Below are 10,516 nucleotides of genomic sequence, written 5' to 3'. Positions count from 1 at the left end.
CCTTTATAACCCTGGAGGCAACATACTGCCTGGTATAGGGTGCTAATTGAATATCATTTTTAAAAGCTTGTTAAAGATTTTTATTTATTTATTTGAGGAGGGGAGGAGCTAACACCCTACTGAGCAGGGGCTTGATCTCAGGATCCTGGGACCATGACCTGACCTGAAGGCAGATGTTTAACTGACTGAGCCACCCAGGAGCCCCTGAACATCATTATAAACTTGGATGCTTGTGTTTGGGAAGTGTATGTGGTAGGGTTGTGGGGGCAAAGTTACTGAGAATATTATAATAGCTGCCATTTATTGAGTCTTTAAACCATTTTCAGGTATCATGATGTTATATTTTCCTGTTCTTATTTAATATTCAAAACTCTTTGAGGTGATATTATCTATTTTAATTATGAGCAAAATTCATCTTGGAGAAGATAATCTGCCCAAGATCATAGAGCTGGTTAATAGGGCAAATTGAAGTTCAACTTCCTTTCAGTCTTTTTCTGTGTCTTATATAAATATATTTTTTCATTATATTTTTTTTATATCTAGGTATATAAGAATATATGTATATAAAATATACATGGACAAAAAGTATAGGGACATATTTCTTTGTATACCTATACACACATAATTGGGATCATGTGCCATATAATAATTTTATGGTCTATGTTACCAAACAGGATATTTAAAATTCCTCAAAATCAACATGCTTAATGATTACTTAATGCTTTATGGAATATATGTTCTGTAATTCACCTATTTTTGGATATTTAAACAATTTCAAATTTCGTCAGTATTACAAATAATAGTGTGGTGAACCTTGTAGTTTTAAGAGTAACTGAATCCCACCTTATTTCCTCATAAGGGATACTTAAAAGTATAATTACTGGGTATAAACACAACTTTTAAGGCTCTGTATACTTACATCAAGTCATCATGTATTCCCAATACATGCACTTAATTTTCAAATAGGGGAGTGCCGGTATCAATCTCTGCATACAGTATTATTATTAAAAATCCCTTGCAATTTTTGGTTAAAATAGCATATTGGTATTTCACACTAGCAAGACAGAGTTAAACTTTCTTTTTATGTTTTTCACTTCATTCCGTCTTCCACAGCATCATGTCCATCATTTTGCTTCTTTTAGTTGGCTTCTATAACATGACTAAATTTTAACTGCATTCTTAGTATCTCTACTTTTTTGCCAAGTATTATGTGGCTTTGAAATTACCAAGCCAACATTTATGCCCATTTTTGTGGCATAGGGACATTGGATGCCATGTGGTTTATGGGAACAGCTCTGGATAAGTTACATTAGTCTTTGCCTGTCCCAGCCTCACCTAGCTGGTCCTGGTAGCCTCAGCCCTTCTAGAGCCATGGAACCAGTGGACACAAATGGATATGGTGTCTGTAGCTGCATTCCTATTAGATATAGGGTTTGAGAATAATGGTAGGCTGTCCAAGTGTCTGGAGGCTATTGTAGTCTTGGTCTAGCAATGGCTTATACTGAGGCCTTCCTATCCATGTGTGGCCAGGCAATCCCAGCCGGACTTCTGAATAGAATCCTGGCCTCTGTTCTCTCTACCGTATTTCCTCCATGTGGAAGGTGTTCTGGGGTTTACCCTGGATCCCTTGTCAATAGGTCAGGAGCCTCTCCTTGACTTGGCTTCCATCTGTCTAATCTCTAGTGGCTAACCCTGCTCCCTAACAAGAACTACCGCCTTGCAGAACCCATTCCTGCTTGAGATGGATTCGAGTTTGGCTCCTATCCTTTGGACTTCTCATTTTCTACTCTGTTCTTCTTCCTCCACTATAGGATCCCATACATTTTCTTTCTCTTTACTCCTCTCCTTCCCTACAGCTCTCTCCTCTTTTCCCATTGCAAGATTGGGTGTGTCTACACATCCAGCACAGTACAGAGCTGTGCTGCTGCTGGGGATTCAGATCTGAGCTTCAGGCTACAGTTTCTAAAAGTGTGATCTGGCCGAGGTATTTAGATTTTCTGCATCACAACTTGTTAGTCTGTAAAGTGGACTTTTATTTAAATCAATTACTTAAAGCAACATTTACTGAGTACGTACATTGGGGTAAGTGACCTTTGGTCTTTGACTTCGAGAATCACACCTCTTGCAGTCAGCCAATTCTTTCTACATAATGACAGTACATCTCCCATTTGACTTATTTTATCTTACTTATAATTTGTCCCATATGTTCAAGAATACTCCAACATTCCTTTAGAATTATATCCTATTTTACTAATAGCAGTGAAATTTCAATTCAGTGGAGAATATCTATAATTCATTATCGCAATGTAACATCCTGCTCCTCCCCACAATATCAGGCTGAGAGGACCTAAATGTTTCCAGAAATGTGGCTGGCTTATTAAGCTGACTTTTAAAAAATCAAATATAACTGTTAGAATATAAACGTTATTTTGGCTAGAAATTCTAAATGTCTCCTATAAGTATATAACATTGTAAAATAAGTTAAATTCTTCTTGATTCAAGCAATGAAGAAAATAATCTCTGGCCTACATGTTGCTTTAATTCAAGTGTGTGTGCACGTGTGTGTGTGTTTTAATAGACTTCAAGCTGTATTTAGCATTATTCCCACATTGCCGACGGAATATTTGTGCTTCATTATTTGTAGGGAAAAACATATTATATCCAGTGGGCTGAAATGGGGAATAATAAGCAGTAAAACCATGCTGAATAGAGTCCAGTGTTCAACTTCGATATTCTGAATATTCTCTGGCTTAAAGAAAAAGAATATGGATCAAATGTAGGCACATTTTTTCCCCTAATATATATGTGTATATGTCTATGTAAGTGTGTGTTAATATCAATGTGTGTATATACTGTTTTGTTTTTTGTTTGTTTGTTTGTTTTCTGGAGCAGCCTACCTCTATCGTACTAGAGGCTCAAACCTTATACTTCTTTTGAAATGACTGAGCAAAAACGAGGCTGATTTATAAACCTGCCAATATCCTGGCATCCTAGAGTGTGATGCTTTTCTAATCTGGAGATTGATGACCTTTCAAAGTGATTCTATACACCATGCCTGGTTCAATTTTTGTTTCAGAAAATAAAGAACCTAGTTATTTTTTTTTCCTGATACTGCTTTTCAATCTTTTTATGGGATTCCTATATTGATTTGCATTTTCAAATGTTTTTCCATCTGAATCTCCTGCCATTCTGAATGATTCCAAAGGCCTTATTAAGATGGAAACCTCTGTGAAGTTTGAAGAAATTACTTTTTATTTACAAATTTCAAACAAAGCATTACTATAATGAACAGTCAAGTCCTAATAGTGCATTTGTACATTAATCTTTAATACTTTTATAGGAAACTTAGAGCTTAAAAAAAAAATAAAAAAAAAGACCACATACTCCAAGTCAGAGCGTATTGTCTCAAGTCTGGAGGCCTCCTTCATCCAGATACCAGTCCAGACCCACCTTCCTCTCTATTCCTTGCTTGCTCTCTTCTCCTTGGTTTAGCATCCAGTGATATTGAGGAGGAGGGGCAAGGATGGGGTGACTGGGGGTGGGAGAGGAAGAGACAGTTAGTTGGCCAACAATCATTTATTGGATGCCTGTTCTGTGATAGACACTACTCTGGATCCTGGAGATGCAGCAGTGAATGAAAGAGACAATCCCTGCTTTCCAGCAGCGGACTTCTTCTCCTCTTAACCAGAATAGTGGGGGCAAGATGCAGGAGATCAGTAGCACGAAAACTTTGTTGCTCCTAATCTCATTTTAATTTTGAGTGGAAGATGATACTTAGCATTTCTTGCATGTCTCTACTCTGAGGCAGATTTCTAGAGGCTTTCCCTATATGTAATAACTGAACACATTCAACATAAAAATTGTAACTGAGCTAAAAAAATCAGTCCATCTCTTTGAGGGACTCTCTTCTCTCCAGTAATAGTGGTGGCAGTGTGCTCACGTTACCTTAAAAGTTTCTCTTGTCTTCTTGTTCATTCTGGAAAAACCAAGCTTTTGCCTTGTGTCTTCCAAGAAATTCATGGAATCTACTCCTTACCTCATACAACATGTCTTCTAAAAATATAAATGAATGAATACGTGTTTAACATTTAGTGTTACCATGAAAGTTAGTGAGGTTTGGTTTTAATGTCAAGAATATAAAATTCAAGGCTTTAATAAAAGTTCCACGTATATGTATCCTTATTTTTTTCAGCATGTAATTGAATGCCATGGGGTATGGTAGTGGAGACTTCTGTTAACAAATTTAGTTTGAGTGGATTATTTCAAACAGCTTAAATATGCAAAAATAATTTTTCTACTAATCATATGTACAGTAGTTATTTTTACAAAGGACAGCATGATGGCTTTTATTAACAATCTCTATCCATGAAAGAATGTCTACGTATCTTACCAGTAAAAGATCATCACATTTATTGTGGATGTTTCAACTTAAGGCATGTTGAGACCAAAGAAAGAAATGTAATTTATAAATAGAATTGAAATTAGAACATGTTTTCTTTCTGAATTTCTAGAAATTGTTTTTGGTAATTGACGACTATCTTAGTCCATTCAGGCTGCCATTAACAAGACCCTGCAAGCATTTATTTCTCACAGTTCTAAAGGCTGAGAAGTCTAAGATCAAACACCAGTATGGTTCCTTCTGCTGAGGACCCTTTTCCTGTTTCATGGCTTGTGACTTCTCTTGCCATCCTCACACGGTAGGAGGGGCAAGGGATCTCTGTAGTTTCTCTTTTACAAGGGTACCAATCCCGTTCCTGAGGGCTTTATCCTCAGGTGCTAGTGACCTCGGCACCTCCCAAAGATTCTACCTCTTAATACCATCATGTTGGGTACTAGGATTTCAACATAAGAATTGGGGGGGGGGCGGGTACAAACATTCAGAGCATGTCAGCAGCTATATTGCTTAACCAGTAGACAGTCATTTCTTTGTAGTAGATAAGGTGGGATCCTGCATGGAATCTGAGAATGGGCTAAGGTGATATCTTACCATTTCCTCTGACTGGATGATTGTCTACCCTCCCAGTCATGACCCTGATATTGGGAGTAATAGGAAAGTAATCCAAGGATAATGACAGCATAAGGGTCTCTTTTGGCTTTTGGTGAAATAAATTCACCATTCTAATCTTACAACAGAACCATCAGATGATAAAACAGATGTTAGGCAATAATGTCATTTTTGTAACGTTTTAAATTGGATGCTAACGTGAGGTTCATTTCAATGGGGAATTCATGTCATGTTGCAGATCTTTTGAAAAAAGGCATTATAACTCAATTCCTACAGATGCTCATTAAAAGTATTTTGAAATTAGAGCATTATATGATTGTGAGATCCTTGGGCTCCCTGCAGACTTGCATTGAAATTGTGTATCTTTATTACTCTGTGTTTATTGTATGTGAACGTTTTCTAGCAGAGCTTGAACTTCATGCTCACACTGAAATGTTTACACTTAAGCAGGAAGGTTTGTTGGCAGTGTAAAACCACACTAAAAGGAGTGGTACCATTATTTTAAAAATGAGCTTTTACAGTATAAGGACCAAAACGTGAAGTGACTTCTACCCGAGGCAAACCTTTGGAGGTCTATGAACCATCTTGATACATTTATGTGTAGACAGCAAACTCCCAATAAAGCTTGCTGAGCCATTGACAGTATGTGGGGCACTTTGCACCTAATAGTGTTCAGTAGTGTTCCATCAGCGATCTTCTCCCCAGTCAACTCCCCAAAAGACAAGCATATGAAACAGTCCTTCTCATAAAACATTTATAATCCAGGTGAAAAGTTCCAAAAAACCAATAATTTAAGAACATATTTTAAGTTAATTGGCCATCAAAGGAAGATAATATAGGACACATGGATTTCAATCTCTGAGACACGAGAGGGTATAATTCATTTAGTCTTGGGTAAGTGGCCATCACTGAACAAAATGAAATGGATAAGGTTAAAAACAAAGCTAATGAAAAACCTCCTCATTTTTTGGCTTCTTTGTGTCAAGTCCTGAGGCAGTTACTTCACAAGCATTTCATTAAATCTTTATAAGAATTCAAATAAGCACAGTTATCCTATTTTATAGATGATGATACTGAGGGTTGGAGAAGTAATTGTTGAATATCAAACATCTAGAAGGTAGCAGAGCTGCAATTTGATTTAATGTCTGTTTCAAATTAATATACTCTGCTGTTTTTCTAGAGTGTAATGAGATGTTTGTTTATTGAGACTTAAAATGTTTACAATTGGGGTGGCGGAGGAGCTACAAATTGCTAGAGTTAGGGATTCTTGCCAATCAATGAACACCCTATGAGTTAGAATCATAAGTCATCTTTGTAAGCTCTCTGAGGCCCAGAAAAATAACTATTTTTTGAGAGTTTTGTTTTAGTATTACAGGCAGATCTTTGAGCATTCAGGTAATGATGTAGGTGATTGACTAAGGAGTTATGAGGGCTACAAAGAGGAAGTAGAGGCAATAATAGAGACATTTCTGCCTTTCTGTTAGACTATGACTTTGACAAGGAGAGTTTTTAAAAAAACATGTTTGATGGAATACTATTCATTGAGGACAAATCTTGCCAGTCCAAGGTACTAAAGGAATCCAATGTATCTTTAAATTTTCCATGTATAAAACATTAGGTTGGGAGGCATGGAAAGTAAAAAAGAGAATTTTAAATGCATTTAGGATGATTCTGGAAAGATAAGTACTACTTTGACCATGTGTGTATCTTTTGCCTTTTGCTATAACTGGTTGAGTCAATAAAATTCTCAAAAAAATTAGTCATTGTCCAAGTGTAGTTTTAGAACTTTTAAAAGAAGGGGTGTGGACGAAGGCCTAAAGTATACTTATTTTTGGCACAAAATGCTTCCAGGTGGTTAGTATTATTGATTGCAATGGAGTTCCCATTTTCAGAATACCAATAATGGAATTCCTAGAGGAAGACAAAGGCTAGGATTCCAATCTCTTAGACACGTGAGCTCTAGTAGTGGCTGAGGAAAGTGGTCATTATTCTTTGCATGATTGTGGTTGCTGAGAATCAAAGTTCATTCCAAGCTAGTCTGTCCCAAGTTGACATACTGAACTTGGGAGGTTTTAGAGAAAAAAAGAAAGAAGCTGGGAAAATGCTGGAGGCATTTCAGCTTTTATTGAATGATAGACTAATCACATGCAAATTTGTATTTAAAAAAAATCACAAACTTGAGGACTCCTCATAATAAGATTGCAGTCCTATTCCTTTTGAATGATGTAAGTATATTTCCACTTAAAATAATAATAATCTGTTCCCAACAGCCTCTTTCATATATTAACCTCTATCAATGTTACCTTTGAATAGTTCTACAACCTCCCATGGTGCAAATGTCTCTGTTTAACTAACACTCTTTATTTTATTACATTCAAAATGTACTTGTGAAAATGAAAGTGCTTTGTATTGCTATTATAGCTCCAACAATGTGATTATTTAGCACTTTTCAGAGACTGATTTCCTCGTTAGTATTTATACAGCCCCATGTACCTGCTACGAGCATTAGAAAGGTGCAAACAGCATTGGAAGGTTGGAATTTTTTAGCATGTTTTAGAGCAAGAATGACAAGGCCTAACAGAGGAGAACAAAAAGTAACGTTTCTATAAAGTGACATTTTTAGGCTCTTATTGACAAACCCTCTGAACATATGTGAAACATTATCAAAATAATCACCCACTACCTCTGAAAACCAAATTTTGGTTGAAGAAGTCAAGGCAAAAAAAAAAAAAAAAAGAAGAAGAAGAAGATGAAATCAAGGCCCATCCATTTTGAAGGCTCAGTGTTGCCTGATGTTTTAGCAGAATATCCAAATGCTCATAGAACACCAAACATAAATGTGTTTAGATGAGGACAGATTTCCTAGGTACTAGCCATGGATCCATCCTTAAAAATTTCCAGCTCCAAAGCTTGTGAGTTTATTTCAAACTTAAATATTTCCTAAAAGAAGAAATTGCTTCCCAACTGAGTTACCACTATAGAAATTTCTGCCTTAGATTTTCCTGGAAAGCTGAATCAAAGGTAACCAAGAATGACCTGGCTATAGTAGTGTCTACAACCTGGGATCCTTGATCAAAACCTGATGAAACTGTATGGGTTCACATTTCCAACTTTCTCTGTATTTAGAGAGCAAGGCAGGCTGAAAAGTCCCTCTGTGGAATGCATTTTGCACCCCATTTGCCATATATATTTTCTAGCCTGGAGAACATGACTTGAGGCCCTGCTGGCACTTGACCCAGTGGTAATTTGAGACCAGCAGAGTATTTTGGTGAAGGTAGGCCTTCACAAGGAGAACTACAATCTCTGGCATCATGATTCCGAGCTTTTCTTGCTGTTTGACTCTGAAATACAGTCAGAGAATGGTTAACAAACTATAATGCATCAATGTAATGGAATATTCCATAGTCTTTATCAATCGTAACTAGGAAGAAAGTGGAGAAACTTACCACTCTATAAAATAATTGAAAAATCACGTTACAAATTGACACAAAAACCATGGTGTAATACCTTTCTAAGTATGTATAGGAACTGAAAAGTAATAGGCAAAATTAAGAATAGAGGTAAAGTTGGTTAATTTGGGGATTTTTTCTCTTTTTTTTGCAAAGAGTTATTTATGATAGTTTCATTTTTTTCCTTCAATATGTAATTTTTATACAAACAACCCAAGTTGCTTGGTGTAACTTGAGGAACCTCAAAAAAGATGAGTTTCTAAAATGTGTGTGCCTGAGAACAGCATTGCAGCTAAGATATTTGTAGGTAAGATATTGGGTAAAACTCATAGAGTTAACTTGGTTTCAAGTGATTACCTTTTACGTACATTGCTGTAATCAACCATTTTTAAGGAAGAGAACTGAATTAAGTAATACCTTCCTTCCTGAACCATCATAATGATCTTCCTTTCCCTGAAGAAAAGTAGCCAGATACCTTTACTATGGGAATTTAAGCATAACAAGGGAGCACTGGAAAATACTATTAACATTTGCCGGCAGCTGGCAAATGAATAAATTGGCTATATTCTGTGGCCTTTCTGAAAGTATTTTCTCCAAAGAAAAGTTAGATGGACTACAATTAAGTTAAAACCTTAGTATAGGATTTCAGGATTGGAAGTGACCTTAGAGATCACCTGTTCAAGTAGTTTTACAAATTCTAGAATCCCAGTGGAACCCCAAAATAGGACCCAGCTATAAGAAGAGCTACTCTTTTTGAAGCAGGGGAGCTATTCCAACTCCGCTCCACCAGATTGACTATTGAGACTGTCTCTGACCTCCTATGTAATCCTGGTACTTCTAGGTCCTGACATGGGATGACAATGGCCTGAGCTCCATTTCTAGATGGAAATCCGGTTCTCCTGACACCCATCCAATGGTCTATTAAACCAATGGTTTTCAGACCTCTGGAAGATCCCTAGAACACAGCAAATTGGTCTCTGCGGCTGACAGAGGAAAGCAGGACTGGAAGAGGGAGATGGGGCAAGGATCAGCTCCTTTATCCCATCTGACCAGAGCAACTCCACTTTTACCTTTTTAAATAATGAGATTAATTTTAATATTCTTCTGTGGAAATGTATTCCATTGCCAAAAAAGAAAAGAGGAAGGAAGAGAGGGAGGAAGGCAGGCTCACATAGGACTATTTTTCTTTATATTCCCTTTTCTAAATAGTCTAATCTTAAAGTGCCTCTATCTTTTTATCTCCTATTTCAGGGCTGAAGATGGAGAAATACACACATACACACAAAAGCATTTTAGAAAAAAATCACAAAGCAATGGAAGCTGGGTGGTGAAGCAAAATTCCTGACTAGAAAGTGGATGCTTAGCAACCAGGACCACATGTTTCTGGCCTGGCCACATGGATTGATTTTCTTTTTTAAAACTCTGATAATAGCTGGAGACTCTCCTGTGGTCTGGATCAGTGATTCCCTGTGTCTTTGTGAGGTTATTTTGTTTGACAGGCAATAGTCCACTTGCCTTGACTTCACTTCTAGGTAGGGAGGGCATTTTGGATCACTTGCCAAGTGGACCACAAGCTGTGGGTAGCTGTTCTGGAAGGCAGAAGTCCATAACCAACAGCTTTCTTAAATGGAGAAAGATGGGCTGCTGATGGGCAGAAAAGACTCTGACTCCATAGTTCAAAGATATGGTGAAAAGAATTAGATGTTGAAGGTGATTTATGGGAAGAGGGGGGAAAGTGAGGTGTTCAGCTACGAGATGCAGAGGAAGGCATGCCTGTACCGCTCTAATGGGAAAGCAATGTTTTATGTGTTTAGACTCCACTCCAAATAAAATCATTGGTGATTTTCCTAAGATCAGAGAGCTGACATCTTACTGTATTTGGGAAACCAACACCATGAAAACAATAGTGATACCACAGCTCACATGTATGTGTTACTCCCATTGACCTCTAAGGAGTATGATGAAAGTTATTATTTTTTTTTCAGATCTGTAAATTTGGAGAATCTAATTCAGTAGAAGAATTTAAAAAGTGTTATAGTAAACACTAGTAAAGTAGAGAAGT

At 37.0% G+C, this 10,516-nt stretch overlaps 1 long non-coding RNA gene across 1 annotated transcript in view; it reads left to right on the top strand.

The window, feature by feature from the left end:
* Positions 1-6,980: 6,980 nt before the first annotated feature.
* Positions 6,981-10,516, top strand: part of LOC144291993 (uncharacterized) — a 40,687-nt gene continuing 37,151 nt past the window's right edge. The window contains exon 1 of the long non-coding RNA XR_013359539.1: positions 6,981-7,230. This is a non-coding gene — a long non-coding RNA (uncharacterized LOC144291993). The remainder of the gene's footprint in view (positions 7,231-10,516) is intronic.

This window comes from Canis aureus, chromosome 20 (assembly GCF_053574225.1).
Source record: "Canis aureus isolate CA01 chromosome 20, VMU_Caureus_v.1.0, whole genome shotgun sequence".
Lineage (NCBI taxonomy): Eukaryota > Metazoa > Chordata > Mammalia > Carnivora > Canidae > Canis > Canis aureus.
Note: the sequence above shows the minus strand (reverse complement) of the source record. Positions and strands in the feature narration are given on the sequence as shown.